The sequence below is a fragment of the Pinus tabuliformis genome, chromosome 2_1, assembly GCF_031772625.1.
Source record: "Pinus tabuliformis cultivar Carrire ecotype Pingquan chromosome 2_1, CPIR1, whole genome shotgun sequence".
Taxonomy (NCBI): Eukaryota; Viridiplantae; Streptophyta; class Pinopsida; order Pinales; family Pinaceae; genus Pinus; species Pinus tabuliformis.
In genome coordinates this window covers 17,220,413-17,235,558 of record NC_142299.1, presented here as the reverse complement: position 1 = coordinate 17,235,558, position 15,146 = coordinate 17,220,413, and positions in this window count along the sequence as shown.

The window sequence follows — 15,146 nt, the reverse complement described above, 5'->3', positions numbered from 1 at the left end:
GCAGGTCCTAGCCTACCAGCAGTCAGAGAGGGCTCTCTCTTTAGGATTTAGCTTTGTTTAAAGGATGATTTTAGGCTAGATATCATGCACATGGGTTTTGTTTTAGTTTGGTGGGATGGTTGATTTATTCAAGCAGAGTTGGCATGCAAAGTGTACGAAGTTCAAACCATTGGGCATGGAGTCCATGAATGTGAACTAAAGGGTGGGTTTTCCTTGGCAGAAGAGGGGAATATGGAGCAGGATAGCTACACATGGTACAATGATTAATGCTGGAACAAGGATGAAATGGAGGTCAGGGGATGAGAGGCAGTTAAGGATCTTTCATCCAGCCAAAGAGGGAATGTGAATGAAGACTATGTAGGAGCAATGAAGGATTCCTAAACATCATTCAGAAATGAGAGAACTAGCTTAAACATGATTAATAAAGCATGCATATTCATCACTAATTCAGAGGAAAACATAGAAAAGTTACAAGAATTGAGCACAGAGGGCATGAAAGCCAGTTTTGATCTATTCCTTCTTCCTGCAACTTAGATTATGATATATAGATTATACTGATACATATAAACTGATAAACAGAGGGAGGAAAGACTTATTGAACCATGAGCAAGCACGAGAATTCCATATCAAGCTCTTCAGCTATTGAAAGCACAACCAGCCAGTTCAGATGCAAATATTCCAACAATCTTTGATTACAGAGGTTCTTAAACTTACAGGGCAAATCCGGAAAGAGGAAATCAACCAATCAACCCTTTTCACAATACAGAGGGAGGTATTTATAGATAAAATATCTAAAAAATATCTACAACAGCAGATTTGAGACAGATCTGAAGAAATGAATGCTTCTAACCTAACATCTATCGAAAATAAATGTAAAAAATATCTATCTAACAGCTGCACCGGGGCAGCAGCCTCAAGAATGAATTAATATGGTCCTTTGAGCAATGCGTTGTCATTTTAGCCATAACTGTGCTTTGGGACTTGCAGCACCGCTCATATGTGTCTTCATACACAGTTTCTGCAAAATCTAGGCCTGTTTCACTTGAACTGCCTCTTTTAGGCGGTTCTGCTGCTGCTAAGTGGCATTGGAGCGCATTAACTGCGATCTAGTGAGCCTTTATCGCTCAAAACTACCTTATTGAATTTAATGGGGGCCTTTATTATTCATCTGCTTTGGAAAATAAATATCTTCCACTGAAAACCTTCACTGATAGTCCCTGCTGCATCCTGATACACTTTGGCATGCATATGGGCTCTTTCTTGGCTTCTGATGTGCTTTGACTGTCCCATTGTCCCTTTATGGCCACTTATGACAAGATCTGACTATTGTTGTGCTGTCTACGGGCTTCTGGAGGCTTTGGAGGAGTTTCGGCGCTTGGCCAATCAAATATCTCTAAACATGATGAAAAACTGCAAAACTGGCGGAAGAACAGATGCTGAAGGCATATTGAGGCTGAAATCCTGCATTTTGGAGTTAATCTGGACCTGGAGCGATCAAAATTGACTGAAGAGTGACCCTGTTCCCTTGAAGAAGAGGCGCGCGCGACATAGATATGAATAATATGAAAAATAGCCTTTTTTCCTTTATAACAGGCAAAATGCCCATTTACACGCAAAAATCGCGAAAAACATGGGCGGGTGCGACACTGTTCATTAGATTAAATCCTGGCCGTTGGATCCGGTGCGGGCCGATCCAACGGCTGGCGCTAAATCGGCGATCGGCGGATCGACAGTCCCAACACACAACACCTCCGATGAGCGATATAGCCCGCGGACCCGAACTGCTTATAGGCCCACTTTTATTTGAAATCGGGTCTGGCCCATCGGCGAACCCAAATCGGCGGATTTACAATTGAAACGGGTCTGCGGACCCGAAATCCCTTCAAAACTGTTTTGTATAGCTTTTCGGGCCCCAAAAAGGAGCGTACAATACTACCCCTTTTCAGACCCGACACACTTTAGGCTTTGCTTTATTGCTTTTCGGCTTCGGAATATCGAAGCCTTCCCTCTTCGCTGTACAAAGGGCCTTTTCGGACTCGAAAAATCTATATGCCGCGCTTTATAATATTTTGGCTCCGCTGGTCAGAGCCATATATGGGGGTGATGCGAATAAATACGGGTCGTTGGATGAGCGGGGGCGATGGACGGCTGAGATTTGGTCACAATATCACAATCGAGGAAACCCGGGGGGCGGGCCTTTATGTATTATTTGCGATGTGATATGTGAAAATAGCGATAAGGCTTGCGGCGCGATATAATATGGATTTGCGGCGAAAACACAGTTTAAACAATAAACATGGTTTATAACGATAAATGCGGGGAAACGATATATAATGGGGAATGCGATATGGAATGGCTCCCGATAGCGATATGCTTTCGGCTGCGATAGCGATATCGCTATCGGCGGAGGAGTGGGGGCATGTTATGTGGGCGTAAACCCTTGCGACTGCCGACTCTCGACTTGCGATATCGCAATCGGCGATCGGCGAATATGGATCGGGGGACTTACATATAAAGGCCAACAATGCTTGCTGCGACCTCCGACAGCGATATCACGTCGGAGGGGAGGGGGAGGCAATCAGAGGGGGTTTCCAATGCTTTAGAAGGAATATATATGATTGGAGAAGGGATTCTCTGATCAAAGAAGGGTTTTTAAGCAAAATGAGGGATTTATAATACTTCGGAAGGGGTCCGAAAGTATGAATGAGGGTTTTGAGCCTTGAAAAGGTTAAAACATGGCTGATGGAGGGTTTTAATGCATAGGAAGAAGGATTTTATGCTTTGGAAGGGGTCCAAAGCATTGGGAGATGGCTTAAAGAGGTAAGAGGAGGGTTCTTGCTAAGTTTTAGGCAAACTTAGCAATTCCCAAGCATACTTATGGTTATTTTTCAACCAGAAGGAGGGGACATGTACGTAGGGGAGCTATTTAGTGCTTTTTAGTAAGGGGGGGGGGGGGAATAGATAGGGATTTACATAATAATGTTAGAAGTTAATATGAAAATGACAAGAAAGCGCTAAGTATAGGAATGCTTAGGCTTAAAAAGGGGAGAAAAGATTTAAATGGAGCAATTTAGGAGTATTGAGCAGATCCCAATATCTTTGGGAAAATTAGTGAATGAATTGGGGGAAAAGGAAGTAGGGGGAGTTAGACATGCCTCGCTTGAGCTGCCCAAATTAAAAACTGCCTCATACTTGTGATCTGAACAGATTTGACACTTGAGAACATAAAATGGATCACAATTCATTATTCTGCCACCACAAAACTACCTACCTAGCCTACTTACCTAGCATTTTATCTTCTTTTTGGTTTGGGTGCACTTGAACTTGCAAACCCAGCTTTACAACTTTTCTTTTGGATATCCTCCTATCTAAATCGATCCTTATTTCTTTCGGGGCTCAGATTAAGCTATTGAGCGCCCTTGCTTCTCTACCTATCTACAAATCTGCCAAGATTAAACAATTTGGACAGATATTCATCTCTATATTCTAAAGCATGAAATTTAAACCTAGGGAAGCCAAGATTAAACTGTTTGGCCTTCCCTTAACTATGAAATCCTTCAAAAATGGAACTTTTGCAGCATGGAAAAGATGAACATTTTTGGCACTTCCACTGTCAATCATGAAATATGAACACCTATTGCAATATGAGGCTAACAGTGGCCACAGTGGAAACCTGTCCCATGATATCTTCTACGTCAACAAAAATGAAGAAGAACTTAGAACATTTTGATAGTGTGGATCATCGCGAGGCATTGCCTCCAAGCCCTACCATAGCTACATCATCTGATGATCACTTCAGTGATGTTGTACATTATGTACTGGGGGCATTAGAGCCAGATCTTTCCTTCATAACCCCTTATGAATTGTGATCAAAGGTCGCCATGAGGATAGTTCTTTTACTATGTCAACCTCATTAAAAAAATGAAACAACTCCCTTTCCAAATCGAGTCTTTCAAAGATCTCGAAGGTAAACCTTCATTCCAACCACCGCATTGAATGCAATGAAGCTTGGGGGGCATGCACCTCGATTTGCGTTATTATGATGGGGGCATGCAAACTTATCGTGAGCAGTGTTACCACTGGGTTCAATCTCGTTAAAAAATAAACATAAGTCATGAGCAAATGTTTCCCCTAGAGTTTAAGCTCATTAAAAAATGAACCGGTAAATAACCATTATGAATGCCTTATCGCCAGCTTTTGAGCCTTGGTCGTGTTCTCATCATCACCTCCACTCTGTTTTTAGCCGATCATTCACCCCCACATGATTGTTTACCCTTTCGAGGAACATCTACGAAGAGTGATTCTATTAGCCATCCTTGTGACACTACCGTGATTGGAAAATTCCAAAGCTTACCTGGAATCAGCTGCTACCCAAAATCATCACTCGTTCCTCGAAAACGAGTCTCCTTTAAGCTCTTTTCAACTGACTCGTAAAATATGAAAAGATTGCCGAGCGATTGGCCTCTCCGGCTCGTTAAAGTCATCGAAAGTGCTATCCCTCCTCTAGATTTTAATCTTTTTGGACCAGAGGGATTATTACACAAAAAGATCGAGCGTTTGTCTTGTTCGGCTCGTTAAACCTATCGAAAATTCATCCCTTTTGTATTATTTTACGCTTTTTCGGACTTAAGGGATTACATAAAGAAAAAGAATTGTTGGAGTCTCCTTTCCGTTTCTTTCAAACTCTCTAAAATTGAAGGGGACCGAGTTATCTTTGTCGTTAAACTCGTTAAAACCGAATAGCGATAAACTCATCCAAATGGACGAGAACGAGTTTCATTGTTGCTAGGCTCGCTAAAATATAGCGACAGGTTCGCCCGAAGGGTGGATTATAGAACAAGCATATGTTATCCTCCTCAAGCTTGACAAAAATAAAGAGGTACTGGTCAACAATGACTGGGGAAAATTGGGAAGAAAACTTGAAGAAACTTTATTGGTAGCAAGTCGCTCTTGAACATGACACTTTCCTTCTGCATCCATGTCGGGTTGGGTTGTTCCATTCACTGGTCATCACCATTGGTCCATCACACCATCCATCTTTGGGGTTAACGCTACCAATCCATCGTCAGTGTCGCCGATATGTTCAAGAGAAGTCATTAAGACAATTCACCTGTGTCTCACCCACTGCAATACATTCATGCTCCATTCCTTCATGACCGCCACCCTGAACCCTGTATCGTCAGATTGTTTTCACCTCCAAAATCATTTGCTTCATTCCGTGTCGTTGATGTGGGATTCATTAAGGCCCTCCTGCGACGGGTCGCTTCTTGTCGACATCAGCTCATTATCCAAGAAGTTGACTTAGGAACAACCCTTTCAGTACTTTGAAGCTTGCATGCCTCAATGGCAAGTTTCTCACTTTCGGCGACAGGTTTACATCAATGGCCTTCGACCAAGAGATTTTACGTGGTGTTCGACGCCAAGTCCTTTTTCACACCACGTGAATTGTACTGTAGTACCTTGAGGGTCATTGTCATTATTGGTGATTCCTCTCGCGCCTGTTAACAACTTACATCATTGGCTGGTAATCAGGCGATGTCTTTCCATGTTCGACTCCAGAACATTTTTCACATGGATCGACTTGTACTCCGAGTGAAGATTGAACGAGTTTTGAAGACCCCGGATCTAGTTTCATCCATCCGGGCTGCGATATATTCAGGAATATAAAGACATCAAGTGTACATCATTGCCGAACAGATGATCATCCAAATCAAAGGATGATGAGTCCATATCATCAGTCTGTCACACAGATGATTGTCTGTCCTATGTACATGAAAATGAATTTATAAAGCTGAGCATGGGAATGCCCGCCTCAGCTAGATCATGTAAAAATGTTGTCAATATAATGTATTGTATTGTATCTTATTACAGGTCGCCTCCCAGCTCGGAAAAACTTCGGATCCTCATAGTAAATCATTTCACCCGACATCGGAAAGATTAACGACCTCATGCTTTAGGGGGCAACTTTATAGACATTTTTTGGAACTTCAACCCTAATAATAAATGTCCATAAACTAAGGGCTCCTAAGTCCCTAAAAGTGTTGCTTCACTGCCTAAAGGAACAAGGTCAACTGATTACATCATCTCCCAGAAGTTCTCCACTAAAAACTGCTCATAAATGGTCAAAACTAGACCATACTGAATGCCAAGTGCAGAGGGTGCGATGCATCACACCTAATACACACGAGAGGTGTGATGCATATTGAAAAGTCCTTCTACAGGGTGCGATGGACGAGAATAGACAAGTGGCGGAGACAGTTTGCTAAGTGGATGATCAAGGAATCTTCTAGAAACTTCTCATATGACACTTGCCTCTCAGAATTCGCTCAAGGATGAGTAAGAGATCAATGAAATCTCCAAGTGGAACCAAGAACTATCAGAGAGAAGACACTAATCAAAAAACCCAGAGCTGACTCACACCTTTGCAAATATCTATATATGGATCTCTCATCCCAGAGATCCAGGGGTGGAAGGCTAGAATTTTGTATCTTATAGAGAAGTGTTGTTGGTTTTCTGATGTATATTCATAGTGTTGGGTGATATAAGCTTTGCTTGAGGTGAAGAAGGGCTTTCTAGCTAGAGGATGATGCTGGGTCAGAACATATGGTTGTAATCCTCTTGCTACTTTTCATCTTAATAAAGCTATTCTAGTTTTCTTCCATATTCTTGTGTACTTGTCTATATATACATTTGTATGGTTAACACACATCTGGTCTTGTGTTATTTATGAATATAGATATTTGTTTCTTCGATAGTAGTATGTTGTTGTGATTCCACAGGTTCTCTCTGAAGCTGGGCAGACGAAGAAGAAGCGGCGAAGCTCTATCAAGAAGGAGAGGAAATCAAGCACAAGACTAAGGTTGGTCTTCTTGGTTCTCCTCTTGTCTATTTTCATAAAAGAAAACGAAAGTAGACTTTACTTGTTTGTTTCTAAGATAGCCACCCATCTTAGTGGGAATAGCAGCATCCGAGTGGATACTATTCCCGGTAACACCTATGTTACAGATGCGATGATTGAGTGAGACTGTTTCTGCCTCCAGATTTTGGTTTTTTCTTCATTGTCTTCAGCTTTATTTAGTAGTTTTGCTGTCCATGATCAGTATATCACTGTTGAAATCTTCTTCCTTTGCATTATTTAGCCTCCATTGATAAAAATTTATGAATGTTTTTTTTATGTATTTTTCATCATTTACAGTTCTCCTTTACAAAAAGTAGCTTAATAAAATTGTCGTCTTTTGATTTGAAAGTGTCACAACTGTCGTTTGCAGTCAAGAAAAAGAGTGTCCTAAAGTATTCCTCTTTTAGATAGTCGATTACACTTTTGCCATTGTACTTGATTTTGAAATTATTAATATTTCAAGTGTCGAAAGCAGTTTTAAATTCAAAATCGCAAAGTGTCGTCTTAGTCTTCCTTTCATTTCGAAAAGAGAAAATTGTTAGTACTGTTGCTTTGAAAGAAAATAGTTCAGATCTGTACTTAGTTTTCTTTTTGTCATTCTCACATTAAGGGAACTGAAAAACAAATACATGCATGTGCATTTGCATTTAGACTGCATGCGGAAATTGATTTAGGAAAAGTGCATCTAGTGTGTGCTCTTTGCTCTATGGTTAAAGAATTTTATTTCTCTCTCCTTAGTAGCTAGGATTTTCATTGCTAAAAGAAATTAAACGACTGTTTATCATCTTAGATTGCATGTTTAGGAATTGTATATCTACATCACGCGGTGAACCTTAAAGGCAAACTTCTTAAGAAAGATCAACTATAAAATAAACCTCAATGAACATAAAAACGCTTTGGAACCTAACGCACAACATCTAGAAGTCTAGGCTAGAGACGTATTCCGGCATCGTAAAGCCTGGTAACTATCATTTTCATCGTAGGTTGGGTGATTCCTCCTCTTTGATACAACAAGTTCCAGTATGGACTTGTGCTCCCACGTACCATCGAGTATATATTGGGAGACCACAATAGGCTGATATCCTTTATCCTTAGGAAGCCGTGTCTGCCACCCTATCGATCGCAATGCACTGAACACAACATTCGGGAAGATTGACTGTCGTATATAAAAAGTATTTTGTAGTTTTGCGATTGGTTTGGTAATCCCTCTATCTAGATTTCCAGAGTAGTCACTTTCGTTCCTTTTCAGACTCCTTAAAAGAAAAGGTCCATTTGAGCACTTGTCACTTCAGGCTCATTAAAAATCGAAGGTGACTAGAGCCACCTTTAGCTTTTTCTCGACTCTTAAAAATTGAAAAAGCAAGTTGTGTCAAAGCGTCATAAAATTTATTTTAATCGGAATAGCATCACTGTTCCTTCATTGGTCTTAGGTTGAGAAAATGGAGTCCACCAATCAAGGATTTTCCCTTGGGGGGAATCCTAGTCCTTTCTCTTCTTGGGGAGATGTTGGTGCTCCACACATGGCAACATTGTCCCTTCCAGGACTCACAATTGGCCTGCCAGTATGGCTTTTCTCGACCTTTGTCGTTCAAAACACTGTAATTCCTCAGCAATTGAATCAACAACCAGATGATACTGAAGTCGCTCCCCCACCTTCTACTTCGTTTGTTTCTCCCTCTCCTTCTTCCTCTTCGCTTGGTGAAGCTAGTAACGCTAAAAACCAAGTAACTGAGAAGAAGAAGAAAGGGAAGGAGAAGAAGAAGAAGCCAACGGCGAAAGGGGGCAACCATGCATCATCTGGCGGAAATCCACACACTGCACCATCCAAACCTAAATCTCCATGTGTCATTTTCAAAGGAGACCATTATCATCGAGATTGTCCTTGCATCCTACGAATCTTAAGAGACTAGTCTCCCCGCTTGCACAATTCGGTGTCTTCAACATCTGACGATCATGTTGAGAGCACACCATCAACTAGTGAAAACGAAGTCAATGGACAGAAAGGAAGATCTAAATTTCCTTGTAGATTGTGTGAAGGTGATCATGCCCTCCACCGTTGTCTTTTCCTTGACGAAGCTAAAAGTGTCTTGGATAACCGTTCTGCTTCACTGCAGCGACTTCCTCCTAGATACAAGAAACCCTTGCCGAGTCCATCGCTAGTTAAAAATCCAACTGACACACCTTTGTTATCTTTCGAAGCACCTATCATTGAAGATAAACCCTCTGAGTCCACACCGGACCAAAGTTAACAAGTCGAGACAACAGTCGACCCATTCTTGTCTTCAGAAGGTCCACCTTCAGATGATAAAGTCACCAAAGAGAATGAGAACGACACCGTTCAAATTATTTTTGTTAATTCATAATCTGATGAACATGGGGGCAATCTACCCGTTCCTTTATCGCAGGAAGGAAGTTCGTCAGAGATTCTTCTGGCCGTTTATTCGGTCCCTCCTCCAAGTAATCTAGTCGTTTCCTTCGATTGGAATCTACTAGGGAGACCCCGCCTACCATCTAATGTACCATTCCGAATCATAGTACAAGCTTACAAAATGATCATGGCTGGTACTATCATAGATGAAGGGGCTTCCGTGAGTATCCTTTCCTTAACTACTTGGAAAGCGCTTGGTTCGCCATCGCTTCTGCCTGAGATTCAAAATCTATCAGGCTTCAATAAAGGAACCAGTTGACCGTTAGGGATCCTTCCAAATTTGCCTATAACTTTGAGAAGGAAAATCGTTCATCTAAACGTGATGGTAGTCCAAGGGCCGCTAGATTAAAATCTACTCCTTGGGCGTGACTACATTTACAGCATGGGAGCTATTGTTTCCTCACTCTTTCGGGTGATGTGTTTCCCGTATGAAGGCAGAATGGTCCAGATTGTAGACCAGCTTTCATTCCCCGGTTCAAACATGGCTACTAGTCAAATGCCATCCCTAAATGGTCTTTTTGCACAAGGAATGTCTCATCAACCTCCAGTTCATCCACTTGATGAGCACAAGTGATTCGGTGAATGTGACTAAACCCAGGGGGCATGCGCCCTGGTCTGCTTCGGCAGGAAAGCCCCAGATATAAGGTAGGTTTCTGCGTAGGATATATGACTAGTCTGACACACCCGTCCATTTAGGAAAATGGGATTAGACTGGAAAAGGATTCTCTTGTCAAAGGTTATGTGATTGGAACTGACACCATTCACCTTTGTCTATTTCGATGGACAGAGCCAAGAAAGTGTTTTGTCTGCTTTGCAGATGAAACAATCTTGCTTTGATGCAAGAACTTCCATACAGTAACCTGGAAACTCTACTTCTCTTTATACCTGGGGGCATGCAAACCTTTTTTATGCAAGTGAAAAGCGACCAGCATAACTCTAACCCCGTAGTTTTTTACTAACTTCAACTGCTTAAGTTAGGTGATTGGTCTGATCCACCATTCACCTTTGCCGGGACCAACGGAAACGGCAAAGTAAAGGAGATGTTTCCCACCAAGAAACTATCCTACCTAACCTTAGTAGTTCTTTAACCCTTAGGACAGTAGTTGGTCATTCCTAGCTTGCATACAAAAGGCTCTGGAGCAAAGTTTCACATGGGGCAAGCTCCCTAAAAAATGAACCTACTAATGAGAGACACCCTTATTATACGACTGGCACGACTAGGTTTACACGAAGTTCAAGCTCGTTAAAAAATAAACCTAGCAATGAACATATGTTCCCCCAGAGTTCAAGCTCATTAAAAAATGAACCCACCTTCGGTAAATAACCTTTGTGATTGCATAGCTATCAACTTTTGAACCTTGGTCATGTTCTTACCATCACCTCCACTCTTTTTTAGCCGATCATACGCCTTTGATAGTTTACCCTTTTGAGGAACAGCTATGACGAGTGATTCTATTGGCCACCTTCTTTACACTGTCGTGATCGAAAAGTTCCAAAACTTACCCGGAACCAGTTTCTATCCAAAAACATCACTCGTTCCTCAAAAAACGAGTCTCCTTTAAGCTCTTTTTAGACTCGTAAAATATGAAAAGATTGTCGAGCAATTGGCATCTCCAGCTCGTTAAAGTGATTGAAAGTGCCATCCCTCCTCTATATTTTAATCTTTTTGGACCTAAGGGATCATTACACAAAAAGATCAAGCGCTTGTCTTGTTCGGCTCGTTAAAACAATCGAAAAGTCATCCCTTTCGTATTATTTTATACTTTTTCGGACTTAAGGGATTATACTACGAAAAAGGACTACTGGAGTTTCCTTTCCGTCTCTTTTCAGACTCTCTAAAACTAAAAAGGACCGAGTTATCTTTGTCGTTAAACTCATTAAAGAAATAGCGACAAACTTGTCCATGCAGACAAGAGCGAGTTTCACTGTCGCTAGGCTCGTTAAAACATAGCGACAAGTTTGCCCGAAGGGTAAATTATAGAACAAGCATATGTTATCCTCCTCAAGCTTGACAAAAATAAAGAGGTACTGGTCAGCAATGACTGGGGAAAAAGGGAAGAAAACTTGAAGAACTTCATTGGTAGCAGGTCGCTCTTGAACATGACACTTTCACTCCATCACCATGATTGAGTCGGGTTGGGTTATTCCGTTCACCGGTCATATCACCATTGGTTCTCTGTACCATCCATTTTGGGGTTAACACTACCAATCCATTCAGTGTCGCCAATATGTTCAAGAGAAGTTGCTCAGAGAATTCACCAACCCAGCTAACGCCTCATTCGCTGCAATACCTTAATGCTCCATTCTTTCATGACTGCCACCCTGAACCTTGTATCATCAGATCGTTTTCACCTCCACAAAATCATTTGCTCCATTCCATGTCGTAGATGTGGGATTCATTAAGGCCCTCCTACGATGGGTCACTTCTTGTCGACATCAGCTCATTATCCAAGAAGTTGACTTAGGAACAACCCTTTCAGTACTTTGAAGCTTGCATGCCTCAATGGCAAGTTTCTCACTTCCGGCGACAGGTTTACATCAATGGTCTTCGACTGAAAGATTTTGCGTGGTGATTCCCATCGTGCCTATTAACAGCTTACATCATTGGCTAGTAATCAGGTGATGTCTTTCCATGTTCGACATCAGAACATCTTTTCACATGGATCGACTTGTACTTCAGGCGAAGATTGAACGAGTTTGAAGAACCCTGGATCTAGTTTCATTCATCCGGGCTGCGATATATTCAGGAAAATAAAGACATCAAATGTACATCATAGCTGCACAAATAATCATCCAAACTAAGGGATGATGGCTCTACTAGAATCATCAGTCTGCCTCACAGATGATTGTCTGTCCTATGTACATGAAAATGAATTTATAAAGCTGAGCATGGGAATGCCTGCCTCAGCTAGATCATGAAAATAGTATGAAGATAATGTATTGTATTGTATCTTATTACAGGTCACCTTCTAGTTCGAAAAACCTCGGATCCTCATGATAAAGCATTTCACTCGACATTAGAAGATTTACGACCTCATGCTTTAGGGGGCAACTGTTATAGACATATTTGGGCACTGCAACCCCAATCACATATGTCCATAAACCAGGGCTTCTAAAACCCTTAAAAGTGTTGTTTCATACCCTAAAAGATCAAGGTCAACTGATTACATCATTTCCCAGAAGTTCTCCCTGAAAAACTGCTCAGAACTGGTCAAAATTGGACCATATAGACTGCTCCATGCTGAGGGTGTGATGCATCTCACCTGCTACACACAAAGGGTCCGATGCATACTGAAAAGCCCTTCTGTAGGGTGCGATGGGCGAGAGCAGGCAAATGGTAGAGGCAGTTTGCTAGGTGGAAACTCAAAGAATCTTCTAGAAACTGCTCATATGACACTTCCCTCTCTGAATTCACCTAGGGATGAGTAAGAGATCATGAAATCTCCAAGTGGAACCAAGAACTATCAGTGAAATGACACTAATCAAAATCCCAGAAGCTGACTCACTCTCCTACAAACATCTATATATGGATCCCTCATCCTAGAGATCCAGAGGCTGGAATTTTGTAATTTGTAAGGAAGTGTTGTTGGTTTCTCTTTGAGACATTGTATTGTTGGGTGATCTTGCTTTTTATGAGGTGAAGAGGGCTTTCATGCTGGGAGGATGATGCTGGATCAAACAGCTTGGTTGTAATCCTCTCTTCTACTACTTCTATCAATAAAGCTATTTGAGTTTTCCTCCATATACTTGTATATCTCTGAATCTTGTATTTATATATGCATTTGTATGGTTAATGTACATCTAATCCTATATTGTTTATGGTTATAGATCTCTATGCTTTGATGGTATTTTGCTGCTTTGACTCTATAGGTGTTCTTTGAAGCGGGACAAGTGAGAAAGGAGTGGTGAAAGCTCTATCAAGGGAGAGAGGAAACAAGCAAGGAGACTAGCGAAAGACTGAGGCTGGTACTCTCTGCTTCTCTCTCATCTATCTCTCATAAAGTAAAACACAAGTAACTTTGGTTTGTTTATTTCTAAGATAACTACCTATCTTAGTGGGACTAGTAGCTCTGAATGGACACTAGTTTTCCCGATAACAGCTGGATTCACCAATTCACATATCACTTTGTAGTCATCATCCACATGTGTTTCGTCACAGTGGGATTCACCATCATCTGTATCATCCACATTACAGTGGAGTCCTTGAGCATTTATTTGCTCTTGCTCTGTTTCACACATAGAGGCTCCTGCTTCTCTCTCTGCAATCTTTGTTGCATCTTCTTCATCCATATGCATGCTCGCATAATGAGTTTCAATTTTATGGTTTTGACAACCATCATCCACTTTTGAGTGGGATTTTCCAAGGTTTGTTTTCCTCTCAGAGTCTTTCTCGTCTACTCTCAGATCTGCGATTGACTTCTTTGCTTGTGACATAACCTGATGTTGCATGTCACTCCCTCTTGCACCAAACTCTGCTTCCAGGAACTTCCATTCTTCCTTGGAAGTTGTAGTTTTTGCTACCTTGCACAAACACTTCTCATCCAATGCTTATTTTATAAAATTCAATGCTAAAACATCACATACTGCATCATATGGGTTATTAGATTCGTAGTCAATTAACTCTCTCGCTCGAAGAAAAGTTAACATCTTGATAACCCAATGATCAAAATAATCGCCTGTAAACATAGGAGGTGGTAGCAAATCAAAGCTACACCAATCACCTTCAATTTCTTTTATGTCTTCTGCGAGACTTCTCAGTTTTTTGGTCGGGGCCTGAACCTCTCTAACCATGACACTGATCTTTACCTCTTCTTTTCGATTTTTTTTCCTAATATGCTTTAGTTGCACTTTGCGACCTATGATTAATGTCATTGCTTTCTTTTTTTATATTTGTTTTGCTGATTAATTGAGATTGTCTTCCATATCACCTCTGAAAAAAATATGATTTTCAATATGCCCCATAAAACACAATCTTCACCAAAAAACATTGTCCTGCTTAACAAAAAAACCAAATAATTAACGAACTTTACAAAACCCTAAATTATTTTACCAATAAAAATCTTTAAAAACCTTTTAATAAAATCCTTTGATTATTTTATATATATATATATATATTTTATAAAATATCTTTAGATATAAAAAACAAAAACCTTTTTAAACTTGAACTTTTCAATATATCAAAAATGATTTAAAAAACCTTCGAATGCCTTTTATGTTAAAATCCTTCCAATTTTATGGCAAAACCTTTTATATTGCGTAGACGTTTATCACCGTGAATAACCCATAAACCTTTAATAAATCCGTCCTTCAATAAACCATAACACTTTAATATGGGTAAAAAGAATCCACGTAACTTAAAAAAAAAAAACTTTTTCTGGACTTGGTTAAAGCGGCCGTGACTGCTTGAGGCCTGCCTCCTAATGCTCTTTACGGCAACGACAACCTGCGTACGCGTTAAGTTTTTCATCTTTAACGCGGTTTTATGCTAAGTCCAAATGCTCTGAATACCAATGTAAAGAGCGTTATAGCTCAAACAAGAGGAAAAATTATTTATCCTTTTTATCTCATGGATTACTGCTGCTGATTTGTTTTTACTGGTTCGGTTTTTTGTAATTTTGTTTTGATATCAATTTGTTGGAAAGGTAAAATAGACAAAGCATAAATTTATGCATAAATCATGTAAGTCCGGGTTCTTTAATTGATCACATAAAACTTGATTCTTACAATAAACTCTGTGAAAGTTATTTAAACCTTTTTGACTAATAAACTTCTTAAAAATATCTTAACATATACACAGTTAACTCGTTTAACCCACACTCT